Here is a 16,051-nt window from a genome sequence, read left to right on the forward strand (position 1 = left end):
TACCGAAAGAAAGTCTTACATTTACTTAGCTTTCTTCCTAATAACATTCTTCTATGTTTAACTTAACAAAATAGCCGCCAAAATAATTTGTTTTGAATTATTTCACCTCTTCTTTACTGGTACTCTAACCAGTTACTCCCGTACCAATGCATATTTTGAAAATAAAATATCTGTGAGTTTGAAATCGAAGGAATGAGTTAGAAATTACTTGCAGATTAAGAGTCACTTATGGTTTGTCTCCCTCCCAATCCCATCTTGTTTCATTTATTCTTCTCCCACCGTCTTAACCCCCCATGTTCCATCTCCACTTCCTCATATCAGGGAGATCATATGATGGTTGCTGGGGGGAGGGGGGTTGGGAGAAGGGGGGTGGGGTTATGGACATTGGGGAGGGTATGTGCTATGGTGAGTGCTGTGAAGTGTGTAAACCTGGCGATTCACAGACCTGTACTCCTGGGGTTAAAAATACATGTTTATAAAAAATAAAAAATTGAAAACAAAAAACAAAAAGAAATTACTTGCAGAATTATGCAAAGTCTGCACATTTGCATTTACGTTAGGGTGCCTAAACTTTCATGCCTTCAGCCCTTTCTAAAGTGTCTTAAAGTATTAAACCTTTGAACTGGTTTTATCAAGGAAAGAGAGCACCTGTTAACAGAACCACTAATGCTTATCTTTCCAGTTCCAGATTCTCAAGTCAGTCACTGGCATGAAGAGATTACTTAGTGCGTCTTCCCCTGAGAACTTCTGTTAGCAGTTCTTTAAAAATTATGCTGTTTTGTAGTTTTAGCTATAACTGTACATAAGCCTGTCAAACAATATTAACTCCTGTCCTTTCATGGTTATATTTTGTTTCATCCAGTCATTTACATCCTCTACCATCTAACATAATGTACCACATTTATCTATTTCTGTATTTTATCCGTGGAAGTACACATGTTTATACCTCTACTCATTTAATGTTTTATACAAGAATTTTATGTATGTCCATGATAAAGACCATAATGATGATAACGATGGTGGTCGTGGTGATAGTGATGATAAAGATGATGATTATGGTACAGATAGTAGTGCTGGTGTTTTTTTGTTTCTGAAATTTAGTGAAGCAGGAATCACGATGTCACAGAAACAGTGCTATCCCAGGAGTTCAGATAATTAAACTAAATAAATTGTCTCTTTACCAACATCTTGAGCAATTCCTTCAGCTACTTTTTTTTTTTTAATTGCAGTTGGTTAAAGAACAGAAATTCAACTAAGTAAACCTTAGAGATCTTATTGGGTTTTTTGTTTTCTGGTTTTTTGTTTTTTGGTTTGGGTTTTTTTGGCCATGAATCAGGGAGCATTCAATCCAATAGGTAGAAAGGAGTGCTGAAAAGCTACCCAAGGCAAGGGATTCTAAGGGCAGAAAGAAGCCGGAACAAGGAAGTTACATTAGGCAAAAATGGTATTGGTTGTTGCAAAGTTACTTTCCTCATAGGGCATGGCAGGCTGGTACCAGGCATGTCACCTATGCTAACCACGTACTTCTTGATTGAGTGCTTTTGGATTCCATTTTTTGGAAGAGCCATAACTGGAGCTAAGTTTTTTGGTTTGGTGATATGTGGCTTGGTATAAGTGTTACCATTTTGAGCTTATTGTCTTGTCTTTAACAGTTTGTAATTAATAAAATTATCACAATCTATTTTTTATGAACTCCTAGGACTATTACAAATGTCAATATCCACCTGGCATGGAGAAGCATTTGGAAAAGTTTAAAGCACCAAAAATGGAAGTGTTGGCTGTATTTCAGTATAATTCTTAGTGAAATCTCTAGCTGTGTGATATTTTATACTCAAATTCATAAAGACAATCAATAGAATGCTATTTTTTGTTGAAAGGACATATTCCACAATATGAGTTACCTAGGGAAGAAAACCTAACTTATTTATACATTGGAATTGTTTTCCTTTTACATTATTTATGTTTAGTTTTTCAAAAATGTGCTAGCCAACTATTTGTTTATCCAAATGAGGATTATGGAACAGAGCTAAATATTCCCTAGTATTCAAATAAAATGTTAATGAACATTTCTATCATTATGAGTCCAGTGCCAATTAAAAACTATAGGATTATGACCTCCTTTATACTTAAAATCTTTGAGACCTTTGTATTTTTCTTTTCATATCTCTATCCCTTGTCTTCCCACTCTGTTAATTCACAATAAGGTAGCCTGTAGAAATTAGTCGTTGGATTAATTTAATTATATATTCTATTAATTGGGGTTGATCAAAAAGAAACTGTAGGGGGCGCCTGGGTGTCTCAGTCAGTTAAGTGCCTGCTTTCAGCTCAGGTCATAGATAGTCTCAGGGTCCTGGGATCAAGTCCCACATTGGGCTCCCTGTTCAGCAGGGAGTCTGCTTCTCCCTCTCTCTTCCTGTCCCTCCTGACCCCAGTTCCTATGCTCTCTTTCTCTTTCTCTCCCTCAAATAAATAAAGTTATGAATGTATAATAGTCATAGTTATAAACTATGACATACTTTATATAAATGGTCATCTGACCTAAAATATAATTCTTTGACAAGCCTATGATTGTTAGTAAGGACAGCATACATAGTTTTGAAGTAGAGACCAAGAACTTATTCTCATATATCTTCCCCTTTTTCTGATTTTTATATTACACAAGTCTTCTAGATAGTCCTATTTACTGAGTTCTGGCCACCCAGTACATGGGGAATGCAATATATGACTTGTTGTACAATTTGTTGAAGATTTATATTTTTTATCATGTCAAAGTAGCTGGGTCAATATATACATCATGTCAATATATACATCATTAACAGCATTATTTTATTAGAAAGGAAACATGCACATTCCTGTCTAAATTCATTTTGGATGAGTGTTGTTCTATGTAAAAGATTGCCTCTTCTGAAGGGATCGCATATATTGTTTTCTCAACATAGTAACAACTTGTTGGACATAAGGTTCCTGTGAAGAAAATACTTGTAAAAAAAAGCCCAATTATTTCTAAGACTGTAGCAGTGATTATATTTTACAAAAACTATTTTTAAAAAGCTTATTTTATCAAAGAATTGTATGACATATGAAAAAGAGGGTAGAGGGGATATACAATATTTTAACACATTCACTTTAAGTCACAAAGTAGTTTGTGGCCTATTTTCTCTGGTGACTTCTAGAAGCTAAGCATGACATTTGGCAATTCATGGCAAGGCAACAGGGTCTTCAGTCCTGCAACATCTGGGAACTGAGCTCTGTCAATAATCTAATTGATCAAGAAAATGGAATCAATACTAGAGCTTCCAGAAAGAATTGCAGCCCTGTCCACAACTTGATTTTTGCTCACTGATAACCATGTTGGACCTATGACCCACAGTGCTGTAAGGTAATAAATGTGTCCTATTATAAGTCAATTTATTTGTGGTGATTTATGACAATAGCAATAGGAAATGAACCCACAGATTCACAGAAACTGTAGTGGGAGATGCTGTAGACTGGATCAGAACATACCGATCTAAATCTATCCTATAACCAACTTAGCTACAGACTTTGAGGATTTGCAATACTCCACTTCCCAGCCCCCCTTCCAGCTAAGTAGGAGCAGAAGACTCACTGCTGGATGATGGGATGGAGTAGGTATCAGCAGATTCTCTTTTGCTTCCCTTGTCCTTTATTCCTGAAAGGTTGCAGAGGTCATATCTAAGAGTGGAAAATCAGGAAGATGAAAGAAATGTAGACTCCTGATATCATTTTACAAGCCCTGGACTATTTATTTTCCCCATTCCCCAGAAATTCTGTTGTGTGAAGCATATCAATATTTCGTTGTATATGGCTGCATGTAATTCTAAAGGAGAAAATATCTACATATTAATGTTTCACGATGTTTGGCAGGGGATAGTGCCTCTTTATTTTCAGCTGGTGTGGAAGTCCTTTAGTGGTAAGAAATGTTTCCCAGGAATGCAGGTTTGGGTATTTATATGCATGTGGTATGATTAAACACTTCAGGTGTTCATTTTTTTTATTTTTATTTTATTTTTTTATTTTTTTTAAAGATTTTATTTATTTATTTGACAGAGAGAGATCACTAGTAGGCAGAGAGGCAGGCAGAGAGAGAGAGAGAGAGAGGAGGAAGCAGGCTCCCTGCTGAGCACAGAGCCCGATGCGGGACTCAATTCCAGGACCCTGAGATCATGACCTGAGCTGAAGGCAGCGGCTTAACCCACTGAGCCACCCAGGCGCCCCCACTTCAGGTGTTTAAAGGATGATTTTCTTCACTTTGCACCTTCATCTGATGTATGAACTTCTGAGGTGATAGACAGTTGTGAATACAAACATATTTTATTTTTTAAAATTTTAAAAATATTTTATTTATTTATTTATTTGAGAGAGAGGGAGATAGTGAGAGCGAGAGTACAAGCAGGGGGAGTGGGAGAGGGAGAAGCAGTCTTCCCACCGAGCAGGGAGCCTGACATGGGGCTCGATCCCAGGACCCTGGGATTATGACCTGAGCTGAAAGCAGACACTGAACTGACTGAGCCACCCCGGTGGCCTCAAATACAATTTATTAGTACTTTGCAAGAATTTAATATACTCCAAGTAGCAAAGGGCGAGTAAAAACAAAGGTCTAAGAATCATCTATTGATATTTCAAAGAAAAGTTTTTTAAGTTTCTTTAGGTAAAGTTTTTGTAATTATATCATGTGTCAGACATTTGATAATTTGCAGAGTTTCTTCACAAATTTCTTATATTTGAAAAGAAAAGATTGCACTTTCTCATCAGCTTTGCTGCTCCTCCTGTATGATTTTGTGTGATTTGTGTGATTTGTATGATTTTGGCATTGAAAAGCGTGGTTAAATCTGTGCATTTGAAGTTATTCTCGATAACTTGGCTTACAAAGAATATGAATTCTTCATACTTATTTGAAATAGTAGCCCAAAGTAGGGAAAACTATTTTAAGAATTATGATTAACAGTACTTCTATCAGTACTGGCTCATGGTTATGTTTCAATCTAACTTTCCTTTGAACATTCATATGACCATGATGATGAATTCCTATAACTAACGTTTCATCATTAGGATAAAGTCTGCTAACTATTTACAAATGATCTCACAGGGAAGTATAATTTACCCTCTTCTCTGAACAGGCTTCAGTCTGTTGTATTTGAAATACAGGGCCATGGTAACATTAGTGTGCAAATATTTTAGTGATATTTGTGACATAGAAACCACATTTATTCTGTTCCATCATTCACTATTGTCTGTGTCCCCTTCTACAGGCTTTGCTGACTCAGTACATAAGAATGTCTGTGACAAACAGAAGTGACCTCTAGGGAGCAAGAAAGATGTCTTTCCAGTGTCTGAAATTATTTTTAAACATGCAGGCTGACCTTGGAAGAGTTTCTTAAATGAAAAAGCCGAGAGAGTTTGTTTGTTGAATGAGGATAAAATATATTATTTAGAGTGGATCAAGGAAATGGCATATGTAACATCTTAATGATGACTTTGTTAGTTGGTGCATTTTAAAATTTATTTTAAATTTACATACAACAAATTTTAAATTTACATAGGAAGTAAAATGTACTCCTTTCAGTTTAAGTTCTATGAGATTTGACAAATTCATGAAGTTGTATAACATAGCCATGATTAAGGCACAGCTCCAGCACTCTCCAAATTTCTCACCTGTTGTCTTTTTGCAGTTAGCAATTCCCACTGACTTTATCATTAGGTAGCCTTCCTCTGTCCCTATAGTTTTCTTTTTTCATTAATGTTTATAGCAGTTTTATCAACAATAGCCAAATGGTGGAGAAAGCCCAAATATCCATCAAGTAATGAACAGATAAGAAGAGGTTAGGTGACTGGTTTTATGTTGAGTGAAATAAGTTAAAGAAAGACAAATACCAGATTATTGCATATGTGGAATTTAAGAAACAAAACAGATGAACATAGGGGATGAAAGAAAGAAAGAGAGGGAAACAAACCTCTTAGACTCTTAACCATACAGAACAAACTCAGGGTTGATGGGGGAGGTGGATGGGGGATGGGCTAAACAGGTGACGGGGGTTAAGAAGGGCACTTGTGATGAGTATTGTATGCTATCTATAAGTGATGAATCACTAAATTCTACTCCTGCAATAAATATTACATTATATGTTAACTAACTAGAATTTAAATAAAACTTGAAATAAACAAAACCAAGAATGTCATATAAATAGAATCAGACAGTAAAGGCTTTCAGTCTGGCTTCTTTCACTTGGCATAAAACATTTGACATTTACCATGTTGTTCTATGCATTAATGTAGTTTCTTCATTATTATTGCTGAGTTGTGTCCCAGTGTATGAGGTTCTGGAGTTGGTTTATCCTTTCCGTAAATGAAGGACATTCATGCTGTTTCCAGTTTGGGGCTGTTTTCAGCAAAGCTACCCTGAATATTTTGTCTGTAGTTTTTTTTTTTTTTTTTTTTTTTAAGATTTTATTTATTTATTTGACAGAGATCACAAGTAGGCAGAGAGGCAGGCAGAGAGAGAAGAGGAAGCAGGCTCCCTGTTGATCAGGGAACCCAATGCAGTGCTCGATCCCAGGACCCTGGGATCATGACCTGAGCTGAAGGGAGAGGCTTTAACCCACTGAGCCACCCAGGCGCCCCTTGTCTGTAGTTTTTTTGTGTGTAAACAGAAATTTTCATTTCTTTATGATAAATGGCCTTATTTGCAATCTCTGTATCTTCTTTGATGAGATGTCTGTTCAAGTTGTTTGCCAATTTTTAAATTAGGTTGTTTCCTTATTATTGAATTTTGAGAGTTTATGGACATTCTAAGTACAAGTACTTTGTTAAACAGGTATTGTGCAAATCTATACCCAGACTATGCTTTGTCTTTTTATCTTTTCATGGTATCTTTTACTTAGCAAAAATGTTTAATTTAATGATATTCAATTTCCTTTTTTTTTCTTCCTACATGCTTTTGGGCTTGTATTTCTGTACTTTCTGTCTAACCCAACGTCACAGAGTTTCTCCTATGTTTATTCTAAAGTATTCACAGTTTTGGTTTTGTGTCTACACCTATGATCCATTTTATTGATATTTACAAAGAAACCAAGTGTTTTATTTCATTAATTTTCTCTATTTTTCTCTTTTCAATGTCTTTGATTTCTGCTCTAGTCTTAATTATTTCCTTTGGTCTGTTTGCTTTGTATTTATTTTTCTCTTGTTTATCTAATTTCTCAATGTGGAAGCTTGGGTTATTGAGATCTCTTTTTGTTTTCTTTTCAAATGTAAGACTTATTTGATTATTTTGCTGTAACAGATAAATATGTACTTCTATCACTTTAAAAGAACCATATGGCAGAATTTATATGGAGGCTGTCTAGTATCATCAGGGAGTGGGAATGCAGGAATAAGAAAGGGCAGATGTCTTCATCCCCTACAAATATTTTAAATTGAGAAAACTGTAGAATCACATGCATTTATAAGAAATAACACAAAGAGTTCTCTTTTATAATTTTCCCAATTTCTTAATAATAACATTTTGCAAAATCGTTTAACTTGGTGTCACAACCAAGATACTGACTAATACAATCACTCGTCTTATTCTAAGTTCTCCAGTTTTCATACTCAATGGTGTCTGTGTGCACACACACATGCAAGCATACACAAGTGTTCCAAATTTTCCTCTTATATCATTTCCTTCATTCTGAAGAACTGCCTTAGTATATCTTTGGGGGAAGGTGAACTGGTGATAGGTACTAATACTATTCCTTCATCTATCACAGTGGTGATATCTACAGCATGGAAATCATCAAATGCTACAAATCAGCCTTCCATTTACTTCTCTGTCTTCCTTTCTATGTATGTCTCTATGTCTATCTACCTATCATCTATCTATCTAACATCTATTTATCTATCATCACATATCTATCATCTGTGTGTCATTATTTATCCTTTTGGTTCTGCTCTGATGGATACCCCTGACTTAGATACCTTCGAAAGTCTCCATCTCCACATACCATCACGTTGGTGAGGGCATCAACATATACATTTTTAGGGGGACACCATTTTTGTCACAGCACCCACAAATCTAAAATAGTTAAAATGGCTCAATGTAAAATAAAACAAGGTCCTCAAGGATTTAAACTCATTATACAAGACTTATTTAGAGAAGGGGTGATTATCCCCACTACTTCTCCATCTTGAAGCCCAATTTGGCCTGTTCTTGAAGTTGGAAATAATAGATGTCATGATATTTCCACAACTTTAATCCCATGATCCTATTCATTAAGGCCCCCACATGAAATATTATTGAAGTTACTGACTCCGTCTATCAACAACTGTTAAATGTTTTGTGGTATAGATTTGGCCAATACATTCCATTTGGTGTCTATTCCAAGTCTCTCAGAGGCAGTGTGCCTTCAACTCTAAAGAGATATAATTCACCTTTACCCAACCATCCATGGAGTATCTCAATAGTTCTGTCATCCCATTCAATTTTTTTCCAGAAATATTTTATCTGTGTTCAGCTTTCTCTGCAAACATAGGTATGATATTGTGTATGAAGTATCCTCCTCCAATGAGATTCATTTGACAGATTCATTTTGGACATACAGACATTTATGAGGGAGCTCATAGAAAGAGGGTGGACTGTTATCCCTTACACAGTAAAAGACCCCACCCCCAAAGACTATTTGGTAAGCCAGAGGTTATTCTATCCTTACCATTATAAAGACAAAGCTATTGATCATCTTAGCCACCACAATATTAAAGCAAAACCAACCTCTTACAGACTTCTGGGGATTCTGGAAGAAATATATCTTAGATTTTACCTGAACCAATTTATGCTTTGACTCTCAAAGTTGCCCATTGTTAATAGGGCTTTTTAAAAAGAGTTTCTAGGATCTGCCCCAATTATGATACAACTGGCTGTCCCATGAGGGCCTCCCAAAGCGTCCTTCATTTTTATCTACCTCCTCATTCACCCTAGAATCTCTGGATCACCAATAAGTGGCCAGAAGTTTCCCAAGGACTTCTGGTATGAGAAACTGCCCTCCTCAGCTCCATGCTACCCACCATTACAGTGGTCATTGTGAGTGCATACAGGGCTCTCCCAAAAATAGGGGCTCTCACAGGCCCTAATATCATGACCCTTTATGAGCTGCCTCCTGCGCCTTGTGTCATGGAAACAGTATCCCACAAGATTAGGGCATTATTGAGGTCTTCTTGCTACAGGAGGAAGCTAAACTTGGGTTACAGGTATATCCCAGTTTCTGTAGTGTGTGGTTTCCCCTGCCCTCAGACCCTTGCCAGAGACCATGGTGCTGAGCGAGCTACTTCTCTCCTGGACCCTTTGGATAATCATGGAGCAAGTTGGAGTCAAGTGAAGATACAGGAAAGGGAGTTTTTACACTTCATGGACAATATTCCTACTATTGCATATGATGGAACTCTCCAGAACAGTTGCTTGTTGTCCCTTATCAGGACATCCCAGATCACAGATGGGAACCCAGGATGGGCACAACTGCTCAGACTTCAAGCAGTCATCTTGGTACCCTGGCCAATAATCAGCTCCATATTTACCTCTTTACAGACTCTTGGACCATCGCCAATAGTTTGACTGGTTAGCATCATGGCAGCAAAAATAATTCCTTACATAAAGTCACAGCCTCTGGCACACAGCCAGCAAGGACTTGAGGCCCTTATTCTTACAATGCAAAGAAATTAACCTTGCCAACAACTTGAATGATCATGAACATAAAACATTCAGAAGATGTCCCAGCTCCAGCTAAGGCTTCGGTCACAGTCTTCTGGAGGACCCCAGCTAAACCCTGTTCAGAATCCTGTCCCACAGAGACTATGAGATGATAAATAGGTACTGATTTAACCTTTTATGTTTTTGGTAATTCCTTATGCAGCCATAGATACTTAATATAAATGTCCTTTATCAGCTTGAGAAAGGCCCCTTTTTCTAATTCATAATTAATTTCTAATTAATGTAATTAATTAATTCTAAGTAACTAATTCCAAGTAAAATACTTTACTTGGAATGTGTAATGAATGTGTGATGTTGTTGGGTTTTCTTTCTGCATTCACTGAGTTAATCTTATGGTTTTTCTCCTTTAATTTGTTCATTTGGTTAAATAAATTGATTTTTTTTTAATGCTTACTGACACTGAATTTCTGAAAAAAATCCTTCTTGGTCATGTTATAATATCTGCTTTAATTAACATTGGATTTGATTTACTAATATTTTATTAAGGATTTTTTTGTATCTATTTCCATAATGTTCTCATTTATAAAGAAATTCTCCTCAGGATTTGGTTTTAAGGTTCTTTTGGTTTCATACAAAAAGTATAGCAGTATGCTATATTTGTATATTCTTGGAACAATTTTTCATAATTTGAAACTCTTTCTTGCTAAAATATTTAGAATTTACCAGATAAGCCCTTTGGCCTGGTATCATTTTTGTAAGAAATTTTGAGTGTCACTTTTTTTCTGAATACAGAATAATAATTTGACTTCTTAAACTCCATCTTTCTAACATTGTCATTCTAATGTCTTTGAAATCCTTTATTTCTGATGAGATATCAACACCCATTTTTATGTTCCTTTCATGTGATGGTTGCTTGGGCTACTTTGCTTATTTTATAGTTATTTTTGCTGTTGTTTTGCTTCATTTTCTTTTATTTAACTATTCTATGCCTAGACGTAATTTACCTCACATTCTTTGTATGTTTATTGAGATTCTAGATCTGAGTGTCGGTGTAATTTTTCTGGTTGTTATACAATTATTATTATTATTTATTTTTTTAAGGATCACATTTTCCTGCCTCTACATAGGTCTCATGATTTTTAAAATTTCTTTTACATGGGATATTTTGCATAAAAAAACAGTAGAGACTTAAGTAGATAACATTTGCCCTTAGAATCAAGAACAATTCCTCTGGGTAGCTGCTAGAATAAGGGGCTGAGTCAATCAATTCTATAGTTGAGCTCGGTCTGGAATTTAATGCAGTTTTAATTAGACTCATTTCCCCATTGGCTCTAAATACTTCTCTTATTTATACATAGTGAAGGGATGAGGATTTTTCTTTCTTTAGTGCTCAATTTGGTAAAAATAGAGTTTCTTGTCTATTATTTGATGCTTTTGTGTAGATTTAAAATTGCTTTATTCATTATTTTATTTCTTTTCAGTAAGATAGCTGGTCCACATATGTTAGATTGCAGTAGTCCCAAAAGAAGAGACTCTTTTCTTATACTTGTTCATTCATGTAAACTAGTTTTTCTCCTTGCTTTGACAGTTTCTGTAGGACTGATTTATGGTTAAATTATCACTAATTTTTGCTAATTTAATACTTGTTTTAGAACAGGAGTTCGGTTTTAATTCAATGTATTTTAGTTGATCTGCCATAAAATTAATTCATCCTACTGGGGTATTGATCCCAAGGGTGGGAAAGTATAGAATCAGGATTTCCTGTTTAAGATACTTTATTGGAGCTGAAAATCAGAATATTATATACAGAGAGAAGAGATTTATCTTACCCAAGTAACAGAAGTGTTTGTTGAAAGAAAATAATGAAATCTGAAAAACATTCCTACAGGATGAGAAATGAAACACTGTCCATCTGAATGAAATAAGAATTACACCAAAGATCTCTAAGAAAACTGGAAGATTAGGGGTGTCTTTAGGATGCAGACTTACTGCTTAGGTGATTACATGGTTGTCTCTGGCTCCATCCAGTGTGTAGAAGATGTAACAACTCTGTAGACTCTGGGACAAACGGAAAACACTCTACTCATTCTTTCCCAAGCAGTCCCAATATGAAAGAACGCTTGCTGGGAAAGTCTGATTACTTTCAGAACTGGTTCAAAGTGGGCATTCTAGGTATTTGTGTGACAAAGAATTTATTTTTCTGATGACTTTCTATACCACATTAGTTTCAGGTTCCAAGCAAAAGATCCTAATACAAGCCCTCTGACTCATCAGTGTTCATTCATTCCCCTGCTTCCTAATATTCACCATTCATTAAATTAAATTAGTTCAATAAGTTGCTCATTATAGATATATTTTTCAATTAATTTAATTATTTGCTATAGGTTCTAATTCCTCGGTGAATTTCTCTGCTTTTTGGTCATTTTTCCAATTTAATTTTTTTATACCTACTTTTACAATTATTTTAAAGTCCTTACTTGCCAGCTCCAAAGTGTGGTTCAATCTTCATTTTCTTTTAGCCTTTTTCTCCTTCTTTATTGCTCAGAGGTCTCTCCGGCCCTCTGTGTAGTAATATGTTTGCTTATTTCATGCCATATAGTGACTACAAAGAAAAATGGTCCAGATGATTTCACCTACCAAAAATGGTTCAATCGTTCCTCCAGAGAAGTTAAGTCCGATAATCTCAATTCAACCAGAAACTGATCTGAGTTGAATCTTCCTTAACAGTTTTGGCAAGATGGAGTGTACCTACAGTTCACTCCTATTTCTAACGCATGGCATTCTAGGTTTTCACTTAAGAACGTGGCCTCTTTTAGTCTCTTAGCAAGAAGAGATCGAAAGAACTTCCTGTTTCAGAGGTTTCTGGTTTATATCTATAATCTCCCACCCTGACCAACTTTAGACTTTGGCAAATGCCATGAAAGGAAGATCACTATGTGTTTGAGGCCACACAAATTTCCAGTTTTGTACTGTTCCTGTGTGTGCAATTACCAAAAGTTTGGCAAGTTTTTTGTTTGTTCGTTTGTTTTGAGTCTGACTAAAGCCCTGTTCCAGGGATCATATCTGTATTCTCAGATTAGATTCCCAGGGAAATGTGGTTTCTGATTATGAGGTCAAATGAGAAATCGCTTTAGGGTTTTATACTTTTGTGTGTGTGTGTGTGTGTGTGTGTGTGTGTGTGTGCATGTTTTTTCTCAGAACCTAAATTCATAGCAGGTCTTTGTATTCTAAGCACTAAGAAATTGGGAGACATTACACTTTGTTTTTCTGAAATTTTTAGTGCTTTTTGTCTATTATATGCTGAAGTTTTGAATTTAGAAAATGTCTCGAATAGAAAATCTACCATTTGTTTGAGGTTCCTCACATCTTAAGTTTTGGTATTCCAGCACTATGTAACTGCTAAAAGTTCTAGGAAAGCTGATATTTTCAGTCTCTTGCCCATATTTATACTTGATAAATTCCTACAGGGACAGTTATAAATTTTCAGCTCACCTCTAAATAGGTATAACCTTTCTTAAAGGTTCTCTAGTCCATAATGAGTTTCTAAATATGATGCAAAAGGTGATTTCCTCATATATCACCAAAGTAAACAGTTGATAAGACTACGCGGAGTTTATAGCTTGCCTTAATAACAGAGAACACCATCTCACAGAGATTTCAGTTTATGAAGGGAAGGGGAAGCCAGAGCAGAATTAATTAAGACACAGAGTTTGAAGCTAGACTTTGATAGGACTAGCTAGAGATCAAGAGATATTATTTCAGATTGGTGGAAACAAAGAAAGAATTTTGTGGCAAGGGATCCAAAGAATTTGATGTTTTCCATTGAAGAGTCTATGAGTTGTTGAGGAAATTTTTGTAAAGAGCAATAAAAACATTTGCAAAACTCTTGGATAAATTTAGTCATGCTAAAAAAAAACAGAGGGATAGCTAAGTCATCTTAGGGTAAATGTTAAGGTATTGCTTTAATTCTTCTTTTCCAGGTTAAGTATGAGGATAGTGTCTAGTCTGTATGTTACTTTTAATATACCCTTTATCCCCCCATCAAGAAATTATCAATGGAAGCAAGAAACAACCATGAGGGATCACATACTACCTCAAATGGAAGGTTGTTTTTTTTGTTTTTAATTTTTAATGGAACTGACAGAGATTATTGAGTTATGCAAATACTGTATCTCTCTCTTCTCTCAGTAATTCCTACATGGAAGATATCTGATCAGCTGCTTACTAAGTCCTGTGTCATTTTCTGGTATCAGATAATATAAAATCAGATGTAGCAAAGTAATATCACCTGCAGTGCCTTTATTTGTAAATTAATATCTAAAACTAATAGCCAATATCATACTTGCTATCTACCAGCTGATCTGATGTTACAAAGTTAAATTTCAACTGCATTTATTTGCCTAACAAATGTTTTTCTGGAACCCTTGAATAGTGAGTACAATTAGCTCATCAGTACAAGACAAGTTCTCTCCATCTCACTTTGCCTTCCAGCTCTCTTGAATACTATGGCAGGGACATTTAGAATCATCATAAAGAGTGGTGCAAAATCCCGGGAATTATGCAGAGATTCCAAATGTTTTGCTGCAGAGGAATGTTACTGCTACATTTTACATCAATCTTAAAGGCTTGGAACTCTCTGCCTGTGGGTTCAAATGGATAACTCAGTTGGTGTTAGGTCATCAACCTCTTCTTTAAGAATAGGAAGAGGGAAAGAGAATGGGTATTTTTTTATCTTTTAATGGATGACATTCTAAATAATTGCATCTTAAAATGTAAAATTATACAGAGAATTAGTTTCACTAAAATTATTAAATTTTTAAAACATTTTTAAAATTTTTTCATGCCATCATTATCACGGTAAATTTTCTTAAAACTTTTTAAAAATTTTTTTACAGTGAATTTTTTTCAAGATTTTATTTATTTATTTGACAGACATAGCGAGAAGGAGAGAACAAGCAGGGGGATGGCAGGCAGAGGGAGAGGGAGAAGCAGGGCTTCTGTGGGGGTAAATCCCAGGACTTAACTGACTGAGCCACCCAGGTGCCCCTATAGTAGTTTTTTTGTTTGTTTGTTTGTTTTGTTTTAGTTTTATTGTTAAATTCTCAGTATAGCCATGTTCTGCTAAAATGACTTTATTTTTGCTTAAATTGTTAACTTTTTGTTCATCAACCCTGTCAGTAAACAAATAATTTCAATATGGTTTGCATATAAATGGAAGGATCACCCCTCAAATAAAGAAGAAATCTAAATTCAGATCTGAGTTCACCATAACGGGGAATTTTTCAAGGGTTAGAACATCCACAGTGAATTGAATCTGTGAAGCTCTCATCCTTCAGAACGCTTAAACTGAAGTGGCTGGGCCATTTTTTCAGTCCTGAAATAGATATTTACACTGGATATTAGTTTTAACAGGGTTGTCTCTAAGATTCTGCAAATATGAGTCATTAATAAACTCATTTTATGCTGTGAAAAAAATAGAGCTTATTATGTCATTAGTGGAGTTTCACTAATTACAACTAGCTCTTAAATATCATTGTTGTAGTAAAACTGTCAGATACTGCATATGTAAGACTAATGTTGATGAGAGCTTGTACTCACTAACTAGGATGGTTCTGCCATCATTTTGAAGCTTTCTGGCAAAAGATATTCATCAGTATGTCCTTACATCTTCTCAGAAAGCACCTGCTGGAATCAGGTTCTACAGAAACCTCTACTGTGCTCAGCTTTTAAGGACATGGGAAAAAAATACCAATTTTCCATACTGTTAATAATAAGTAACAATTCTTGAGCAATTTCCACAGGATTTTTGAAAAAATATTAAATGATGATAGATTCTCAAATATTTGAAATATTTCCATAGAACCTCCACTATAAAGAGGATCCTTTGTGATTCCAGGTGTCATTACAAAGAACCCCAATATTACTAAGAATGAAAATTGCCTATTCAAATTCATACTACCAGGATTTCTGTTATAATTACCAACTTTTTAATAAAAATAATTCACAATAACAATACATGTTAATTACTCTCTAGGTGCCCCTTGGAAATGAACATGTTGACAATCCTTCATTTATTAGGTCCCCAATGACATGAGAAAGCATGTAAAAGTACTTGGTTCTGCTGATAAAATGATTCATACAGGTAATTGGAAAACAGCTCCTTCCTTGGTAAGTGGCTTCTGTGGTTACTAGATTTGCCTTTGTAACTGTACAAAAACAGGCTTTTGCGAATTTGAGAGCAAGAACAATTGTGTTTAAATGGTTCAGAAATCATATTCAGCAGTTAGTAATGACACAGGGTCATTCTTTCTTTCTTTCTTTCTTTCTTTCTTTCTTTCTTTCTTTCTTTCTTTCTTT

This window comes from Mustela nigripes, chromosome 1 (genome assembly GCF_022355385.1).
Source record: "Mustela nigripes isolate SB6536 chromosome 1, MUSNIG.SB6536, whole genome shotgun sequence".
NCBI lineage: Eukaryota > Metazoa > Chordata > Mammalia > Carnivora > Mustelidae > Mustela > Mustela nigripes.